Here is an 11,035-nt window from a genome sequence, read left to right on the forward strand (position 1 = left end):
AGTTTGTGGGAATTGTGAAATTGAGATTTCTGGTAATAAGTTCTGTGTGGATTTGATACCATTTAAGCTAGGAGAGTTTGACATTATCTTAGGAATGGATTGGTTATCTAAGCACGATGCCCAAATAGATTGTCGAAATAAGAAGGTAATGGTGAAGACGCCAGATGAAAGGATAGTAACGTTTAAGGGCCAGAAGAAAGCAAAGAAGTTATTAACAATGATTCAAGCCAAAAGGTTGATACGACAAGGATGAGAGAATTTCATTGCATATGTAATTGATAGAAGTCAGGAGCCAGCAAAACTTGAAGATATTCCGATAGTTAATGAATTTCCAGACGTGTTTCCCGATGAGTTACTAGTGAAAGGAATATGTCCTAAGTCCAATCATGTATTAGGATTTAGGAATAACTTCCTGTGTAATCTGTTTTGATTTCATTGATATTAATAAAAGACTTGTTTTGTTTTTATTACGGGCTCTATCTATTTAAGTGTTTAAATAAGATATACCATAGTTTAGAGTAAAGCTTTTATGGATTATGATGAGATCATAATAGTGAGACCTAAAAGACGATAACTCTAAACTTAAATAGTTCCTGGTCATAGGATTACTAACTGGTAATTAATAATCCGCAAAGATCGGTACATACTATGCTTGCTTCATTATGAAGGATGTCTGTTCTCATAGACATTTGTGTGATGACACTATAGCTAGTATGTAGGTGCTTATTATAGAATAAGTTCACTGAACATGACTCGCACAGCTGAACAACTGATGGATTTCACTCACGGTCATCAGTTGTTCACATAGTGATAGTTGTACAAGTATCCTTAGACTTGAGGTCATCATAGTAATCTTGTGTCCACTGAACTATGCTTTGGTTTAGTTCTTAGTCTCCAGGAACAATTATTAGGGCTCTACTGGGTATAGGAATTTGTACACGAAGATAGTGTATGATCAATAAAGGATCTACCCCTTCCAGTGAAGGAAGCGAATGTTCAAGGCTGATCCACTTATGCTAGTTCAGGAATCTCTGACCAGAGTGAATGAAATTAGAAAGGAGTTTCTAATTTGCATAGAACTACGCATAGTAAATGGTAAGCAAGTGATTAAATTAGATAGGCTTGACACGAGATCCATGCCTTGTATTTAATCGGGACATTGTAGGGTAGAAAGAGTTTATTGTACGGTAACTATTCACTGAATAGGTTCTTGGTATTCTAAGCAGTGAATTCATATTATCCGGATAGTCGTGATATGCTGAGAAGTATCCCTCACGATGTAGAATAAATGTGATTAATTAATTAATCATATTTAATAAATTAGAGAATTTATATAAATAATGATAAAATAGTTTTATTATTATTTATTTCTACTACCGGCTTAATATTGAACCTACAGGGTCACACCATAAAAAGCGAATGATTTAATGGTGGAGGAATTAATTAATAATGGCTGATAATTATTTATTTATGAAATAAATAATTAATTGGCAAATTTAATAATTGATTAAATGAGATTTAATTGATTATAAATTAATTCAGAAAAGTTCTTAATATTATTAATTAAGGATTTAATTTTTGGAAATTAAATCAAGAGAGAGAATTATTTCTAAAGTGTTTAGAAAAAGGATTAATAATTAAAAGGTGTTTTAATTATTAATGAGAATAATAAATGGGATAATAATAATAATATTTATGGGAAAATTTCAGCTGAAAATTTTGCCTATAAATATACTATTATAGACCCTATATTTTATTCGAACCCAAAAACCCAAAAGTTTTAGAAAACCAAATTCTCTCCACCTCCTCCTCTTTAACGTCGTTTTCTTGGTGGATACTGGTGGAGTGCTTCACGTTTGAGGAACAGCTGCTAAGGATCCCCGATCGTTGCTCTTGGATCGCACAGTAAAGGTTAGTAATCGATCCCTATATTTTTACCATGATTTATATGCTTTTATTTGGATTTTATGTGTGTAAAAGTATTTTACCATGCCTCCGCTACGATTAAAATCCAACAATGTTATCAGAGCATAGGTTGTATGCATATAGATCTGTGGTAAAAATTTCAGAATTTTATGTGCTTGTATGAATTAATTATGATTTTTACAAGTTATATCATGAATTAATTTTGTCTGATGAGAAATCGTTTCTCAGAATAATTTTGAATGTTGATCTGGGTTCTACAAGTGTTGTAGATCGTCTGGGTATTTTTTTCATAATTTTATGATGTATAGATTTTTTATTATGAATTTTGGAAGATCTTGTAATTAAATTCGTAATTAAATAAATCATATATATATATATTATTTGTAAGTATATATATATTGCATCTGCTGTACTGCTGTTGCTTGTCTGTCTACTACTGCACGGAATAAGACACAGGACAGAGTTGACAACAAAGGTACGGCGGAACGGAAATCCGTGCGAGGGAAAAGACGGCGGCTGTTGCAGGAAAGAAAAAAAAAGAGGGGTGTCGCGCATTCCGGGAATGCGTTACACCCTGTGGCGCATTCACGGAATGCTTTACACCTTGTAATTGGTTAAAAGGGTTGTAACGCATCACTGGAATGCGTTACAGGGCTTGTAACGCGTTCCTGTAATGCGTTACAGCCCGACTGTTTACATTAAAATTGATTTTCTGGGAGTTTTGTAACTCCGTTTTAGGCGTGCAATATACCGTTGGATTCTTTTTTCCGAGACAGATCTAATGGAGTGATCAATTTTAGTTTATATAAAAGTTTTGAACTGTTTATATTTCCATGAAGTGTTTTAAAGCTGTTTTTAACTGTTTTAACTGCTTTTAAATGCTTCATGTGATACATAGAGATGTATAATGCTTAGACTAATGTGCTAGATGATATAACATGCCTACCTTGATGTTTATTCATGTTTATATATGTGATATATGCTTAGTTTATCATGCGATGATAGATTTAGGTGAACTTAAATGAACATAAAGCGTTTGTTAGACAACCTAGTATAGTGAAATTATTTCATAACCTTAATAATAATATTATGAATACAATCATGAGAATCTTGTGTTTATGAAATACGTAATTGAATATGAATTTTTGATATGAGAGAAAGGATGATTCTGTCAACAACAGATTTCTATCTGTAAGAAAGGGTTATTAAGTGACGCCTCTTGACAATGCTCCACCCGATCTGGGAATCATCTGATTATTGATTATTGATTTGAAATATTTAATTTAAAAGGAAGAATCTCTTTATAATATGATTATGATTGTAACGTAATATAATCCCTCTAAAATTAAATAATATCAAGTAGTAATTGGCCAATGACACAACGGGCTTGTGTCGGTCATAGCCTTCCAACATGATAGAAAAGTAGTTCTTTTTTTTGAATCATTGTCATTTCGTGCCACAGCCGAGGGCTTTGATTTTGAAATAAGAAATACTTGTCTATTACATAGAGATGTGTACATTGAATAAGAATCTAAAGGTCGTTACGTGCCACAGCCGTGGGCCTTTGGGGACTGATTCAATTGTATAGAATGTTGGGTTAGACTTGACTTAGAATATTGAGTTTGTCGTGCCACAACCGTGACTCAATTATTCAAGAGGCTAAAGTTTGATTAGGGAATAACATTAGATGTAATTGACAAGAGTTGTCTGCCTATTGAACATTACATGGCGTTTCGTGCCACAGCCGGGGTTGTGTAATGGAATGTAGGATCCCTATTCCTACTAGCATTATGAATGCTTAATTTTTTACGTAGGGGATTGAATAAATTAGATAAACTAGTGGGAGCCACTTATGAATAAAGACCCGATTCATATAGTGTTTTGAAATGAAATTGAATATTTGCTAAGTGTTGTTATGTGTTTATCATTTACAGATTTACTTTGTACGTTATGTCTTCTGCACTATCACTCAGGAGCATACTAGATGCTCACAAATTGACTAGTCCTAATTATGCTGACTGGCTTCGAAACTTGAGAATTGTTCTCAGGATTGAGAAGCTGGAATACGTGATTAACTCACCTAAGCCTACTGAACCTGCTAGTGATGCACATAATGATGAACATGTTGTGTATCGTAAGTGGATAGATGATGCAAATGTTGCTCAATGCATCATGCTAGCTTCCATGAACATTGAGCTACAGAAGCAACATGAGAATATGGATGCTCACACTATCCTAATGCATCTACAAGAGTTGTATGATGTGGAGGGGAGGACAGCTCGATATGAGATATCGAAGGAGTTGTTCGGTTGTAGGATGTCTGAGGGATCATCTGTGAATAACCATGTACTTAAGATGATCAATTTGATTGAACGTCTTGGACAACTTGGTTTTTCCATGGATGGGGAGCTGAGCCAAGACTTGGTCTTGCAATCGCTTCCGAGTTCGTTCTCGCAGTTCGTTATGAACTTTCACATGAATAAGTTGGATGTCAGCCTTCCTGAACTCCACAACATGTTGAAAACTGCGGAATCGAATTTTCCCCCTAAGAAGAGTTCTGTTCTTCTAATTGGTGAAGGTTCTAATCCTAAGAAAAGGAAGAGGAACTCTTCCAAGAAGAAGAAAGTTGGTGAAAAAAAGCTGGTTCCACCAAAAGCTGAAGACCCCAAAGGGAAAGTTGTTTGCTTTCACTGTAACAAGGTGGGGCACTGGAAGAGGAACTGCAAGGTTTACCTTGCAGAATTGAAGAAGAAGAAGGGTAGTGAGACTACCGCTTCTGATTCAGGTATGTTCATGATAGAAGTGAATATGTCATTAAATCAAATTTCTACTTGGGTATTAGATACCGCCTGTGGTTCTCAAATCTGCAATTTGTTGCAGGGACCAAAGAGAAGTAGGACTCTTGAGGAAGAGGAGGTGATTCTACTGATGGGAAATGGAGCAAGAGTTGCTGCTGAAGATGTAGAATCATTTCATTTACATATGCCTACGGGCAAGACTATTGTTTTAAATAATTGTTATTTTGTTCCCTCGACTGTGAGGAATATTATTCCCATGTTAGACTTGGCTGGATTTTCATTTATTATTGAGAATAATGAATGTTCTATTCTTAGAGATAATATTCTTTATGGACGTGGTACTTTAAATAATGGTCTGTATAAATGTGACATAATTTACTTCAGATTGAACAAACTAATAAAAGAAAAGGGATGATGAAAATCTCACTTCATTGTGGCACTGCAGTCTTCATTTAGTAGACATGGAGAGAGGACTGCAAATTTGCTAGGAATGGTACACACAAATGTATGTGGACCAATATCTAAGCAAGCCATGGGTGGATTTTCATACTTCATTACTTTCATAGATGATAGATCTAGATTCGGATATGTGTTTGATGAAACACAAGTCTGAAGCCTTTGAAAAGTTCAAAGAGTATAAGTATGAAGTGGAGAAACAAACCAAACATAGTATTATAATTCTTCGATTAGATCGAGGTGGTGAATACTTTAATGGAGTGTTTCGAGATTATCTCAAAGTAAATGGTATAGTCTCCCAGTGGACTCCTCCAGATTGGTATCTGAAAGGAGAAATCGAACTTTGTTAGACATAGTACGGTCCATGATGAGCTATGCAAATCTTCCAGTATTCCTATGGGGTTATGCATTGGAAACCTCAGCATATTTACTGAATATGGTGCCTTCCAAAATCTGTTCCTCAAACTTCGTATGAGATATGGAAAGAAAGGAAACCGAGTCTTAAACACGTTCAGATTTGGGGATGTCCAGCTTATGTCAAGAAAGTTGACCCAGATAAGCTGGAATATCGATCCGTAAAATGTAGTTTTGTGGGATATCCTAAAGAGACTTTAGGGTATTACTTTTGCACCGATCATCGGGTGTTTGTCTCCAGACATGCTACCTTCTTGGAAAAGGAGTTTATCCTTGAAGGAAACAGTGGGAGCAAAATTGAACTTGATGAAGTTCAAGAAGCACAAACTACTACGGATCAAGTGGAAACACCTGTTCTGACTGAACAACCTTTTGTGGAACAGCCCATTCATAGAACAGGAAGAGTGTCTCGCCAACCTGAGAGGTAATATGGCCTTGTCATTGAGAATGACAATGAGTTGTCGATCATTGATGATGATGACCCTGTGACCTATAATGAGGCTATGTGTAGTGTTGACTCAGAGAAATAGCATAGTGCCATGAAATCCAGAATGGAATCTATGTATACGGTATACAAAAGATAGATTATAGCAGATGGCCAGGTGGAGACCTATATGGCCAGGCTTGTGGCAAAAGAATTCAAACAAAGGCAATGGATTGACTTTGATGAAACCTCTTACCTGTAGCCCTGTTATAATCAGTTCGGATTTTGCTTGCGATTGCTGCTTACTACGACTATGAGATCTGGCAAATAGCCAGATGGTTTTCTTTCCAAGAGAAATGAAAACCTAGTGTGTAAGCTGCTGCGAACCATATGTGGTTTAAAGCAAGCTTCTCGAAAGATGGAACATTCATTTTGATGAGACAATCAAAGAGTTTGATTTTATCAAAAACGAAGATGAACCATGCGTCTACAAAAGGGTTAGTGGGAGCGCGGTAACATTTCTTGTATTGTATTGAAATAGAGTTGACACACATAACAACATAGCAGACCCACTCACAAAGCTACTTTCTGAAAGTCACTTTGATCGTCATAAAGACTAGATGGGTATTAGATACCAGAGTGATTGGCTTTAGTACAAGTGGGAGATTGAAAGGAATATGTCCTAAGTCCAATCATGTATTAGGATTTAGGAATAACTTTCTGTGTAATCTGTTTTGATTTCATTGATATTAATAAAAGACTTGTTTTGTTTTTATTACGGGCTCTATCTATTTAAGTGTTTAAATAAGATATACCATAGTTTAGAGTAAAGCTTTTATGGATTATGATGAGATCATAATAGTGAGACCTAAAAGATGATAACTCTAAACTTAAATAGTTCCTGGTCATAGGATTACTAACTGGTAATTAATAATCCGTAAAGATCGGTACATACTATGCTTGCTTCATTATGAAGGATGTCTGTTCTCATAGACATTTGTGTGGTGACACTATAGCTAGTATGTAGGTGCTTATTATAGAATAAGTTCACTGAACATGACTCACACAGCTGAACAACTGATGGAGTTCACTCACGTGTCAGCAGTTGTTCACATAGTGATAGTTGTACAAGTATCCTTAGACTTGAGGTCATCATAGTCATCTTGTGTACATTGAACTATGCTTTGGTTTAGTTCTTAGTCTTCAGGGATAATTATTAGGGCTCTACTGGGTATAGGAATTTGTACACGAATATAGTGTATGATCAATAAAGGATCTACCCCTTCCAGTGAAGGAAGCGAATGTTCAAGGCTGATCCACTTCTGCTAGTTCAGGAATCTCTGGCCAGAGTGAATGAAATTAGAAAGGAGTTTCTAATTTGCATAGAACTACGCATAGTAAATGGTAAGCAAGTGATTAAATTAGATAGGCTTGACACGAGGTCCATGCCTTGTATTTAATCGGGACATTGTAGGGTAGAAGGAGTTTATTGTACGGTAACTATTCACTGAATAGGTTCTTGGTATTCTAAGAAGTGAATTCATATTATCCGGATAGTCGCGATATGCTGAGAAGTATCCCTCACGATGTAGAATAAATGTGATTAATTAATTAATCATATTTAATAAATTAGAGAATTTATAAAAATAATGATAAAATAGTTTTATTATTATTTATTTCTACTACCGGCTTAATATTGAACCTACAGGGTCACACCATAAAAAGAGAATGATTTAATGGTGGAGGAATTAATTAATAATGGCTGATAATTATTTCTTTATGAAATAAATAATTAATTGGCAAATTTAATAATTGATTAAATGAGATTTAATTGATTATAAATTAATTAAGAAAAGTTCTTAATATTATTAATTAAGGATTTAATTTTTGGAAATTAAATCAAGAGAGAGAATTATTTCTAAAGTGTTTAGAAAAAGGATTAATAATTAAAAGGTGTTTTAATTATTAATGAGAATAATAAATGGGATAATAATAATAATATTTATGGGAAAATTTCAGCTGAAAATTTTGCCTATAAATATACTATTATAGACCCTATATTTTATTCGAACCCAAAAACCCAAAAGTTTTAGAAAACCAAATTCTCTCCACCTCCTCCTCCTCCTTAACGTCGTTTTCTTGGTGGATACCGGTGGAGTGCTTCACGTTTGAGGAGCAGCTGCTAAGGATCTCCGATCGTTGCTCTTGGATCGCACAGTAATGGTTAGTAATCGATCCCTATGTTTTTACCACGATTTATATGCTTTTATTTGGATTTTATGTGTGTAAAAGTGTTTTACCATGCCTCCGCTGCGATTAAAATCCAACAACTAGGACTTCCTCCAGATAGAGAAATTGAGTTTGTGATTGACTTAGCACCTGGAACGGAACCAGTATCCAAGGCCCCGTATAGAATGGTTCCCGTCAAGATGAAGGAACTAGCAAAACAATTGCAAGAGTTATTAGAGAAAGGAGTAATCAGACCCAGCATATCCCTATGGGGTGCACCGGTGCTATTTTTCAAGAAGAAGGATGGAAGCATGAGACTGTGCATCGATTATCGGGAGCTCAACAAGCTTACAATCTAGAACAAGTATCCGTTACCTCAAATTGATGATTTGTTTTACCAGTTGAAAGGAGCCAAGTACTTCTCCGAGATTGATTTGAGATCGGGATATCACCAACTAAAGATTAAGCCAGAGGATATACCAAAGACAACTTTCAGAACAAGGTACGGACATTATGAATTTTTAGTGATGTCTTTTGGATTAACCAATGCCCCGGCAGCATTCATGGACCTGATGAACATAATTTTCAAGGAATACTTGGACAAGTTATTTATTGTGTTTATAGATGATATTTTGATTTATTCAAAGACAGAAGAGGATTATGCAGAATATTTGAGGACAACTTTGGAGATTTTGAGGAAGAAAAAGTTATATGCTAAATTCTCAAAGTGTGAGTTTTGGCTACAGGAAGTTCAGTTCTTAGGACACATAGTCAGTAATGAAGGGATCAAAGTGGACCCAGCGAAGATTGAAGCAATTACAAATTGGGAATGGCCGAGAACACCGACAGAGGTAAGAAGTTTCTTGGGATTAGCGGGATATTATCACCAATTTGTTCAAAATTTCTCAAGGATTGCAACACCATTGACAAAGCTTACATGGAAGAATGAAAAGTTTATATGGAACGACAAATGTGAAGAAAGTTTTCAGAAATTGAAGCGAAGATTAATTACAGCACCTGTTTTGTCACTTCCAGATGACCAAGGGAATTTCGTAATCTATAGCGATGCTTCTCATAAAGGACTAGGATGTGTTCTGATGCAGCACGATAAGGTTATTGCGTATGCGTCAAGGAAATTGAAACCACACGAACAAAAGTATCATACCCATGATTTGGAGCTAGAAGCCATAATATTCACTTTGAAGATTTGGAGACATTATCTATATGGAGAAAAATGCGAGATTTATACGGATCACAAAAGCTTGAAGTATATATTCATACAAAAGGAGCTTAATATGAGACAAATAAGATGGTTGGAGTTAATTAAGGATTACGACTGCACGATTAACTATCATCCCGGTAAAGCAAATGTAGTGGCGGACGCGTTAAGTCAGAAAGAAAAGTTGAATGTATTATCAGTATCTGAAGAAATATGCAAGGAATTTCAGAAACTGGAATTGGAAATCAGAGTTTGCAAGCCTGATGAAGCGAAAGTGTATAGTATGATTTTCCAGCCGGAGTTGCTAGATAAGATAAGGAAGTGTCAAGAGGAGATAATGGATCAGGACATTAATCGTTTGGTAGGTGAGGAATTGTGCACGCTAAAGGACGATCAAGGTATTCTTAGGTTTTCTTCTAGAATTTGGATTCCACTAGTAACAGAGTTGAAGAATGAAATTTTACAGGAAGCTCATAATTCAAGGTATTCAATCCATCACGGGAGTACCAACATGTACAGAGATTTAAAGGAAAATTATTGGTGGCCAGATATGAAGAGGGAGATTGCAGAATGGGTTAACAGATGTTATACATGTCAAAGAGTTAAAGCAGAGCATCAGAGACCAAGTGGATTGTTGCAGCCATTAGAGATTCCAGAATGGAAGTGGGAGCACATTGCCATGGATTTCATAGTCAAATTACCAAGGACAAAGGCCAATCACGATGCCATTTGGGTTATAGTGGGCAGGCTTACCAAGTCAGCTCATTTCCTTCCTATAAATGAAAGATTTTCACTAGACAAGTTAGTCCATATGTACCTGAAAGAAATTATAGTTCGTCATGGAGTTCCTGTGTCTATCGTATCCGATCGAGATCCAAGATTTAATTCGAGATTTTGGAAGAGTTTTCAAGAATGTTTGAGAACAAGACTGAATATGAGTATGGCTTACCATCCACAGATGGACGACCAGAGTGAAAGAATAATCCAGACAATCGAAGACATGTTACTTGTTTGTGCTATTGATTTCAAAGGAAGTTGGGATGAGCATTTACCCTTGGTAGAATTTGCTTACAACAACAGTTATCATGCCAGCATTGGGATGCCACCCTATGAAGCTCTTTATGGAGGCAAATGTCGATCTCCCGTATATTGGGATGAAGTAGGAGAACGCAATATACTTGGAGCTGAATTAGTGCAACAGACGAAGGAAGTTGTTGAAGTTATCCAGAAGAGATTGATAGCAACACAAGACCGTCAAAGAAAGTATGCAGATCAATCAAGGAAAGATATGGAATTCGAAGAAGGAAATCTAGTATTGCTAAAAGTGTCGCCGTGGAAGGGATTGACAAGATATGGGAAGAAAGGAAAACCGAGCCCTAGATATGTCGGACCTTATGAGATTTTTAAGCGTGTTGGCAAAGTAGCTTACGAGTTGGCGTTACCCCCGCATATGGAGCACATTCACAATGTTTTTCACGTATCGATGCTTAAGAAGTATAATCCAGACTCCAGGCATGTAATCGAATATGAGCCAATTAAACTTCAAGCAGATTTGTTGTATGAAGAGAG

Source organism: Apium graveolens, chromosome 6 (assembly GCF_009905375.1).
Source record: "Apium graveolens cultivar Ventura chromosome 6, ASM990537v1, whole genome shotgun sequence".
NCBI lineage: Eukaryota > Viridiplantae > Streptophyta > Magnoliopsida > Apiales > Apiaceae > Apium > Apium graveolens.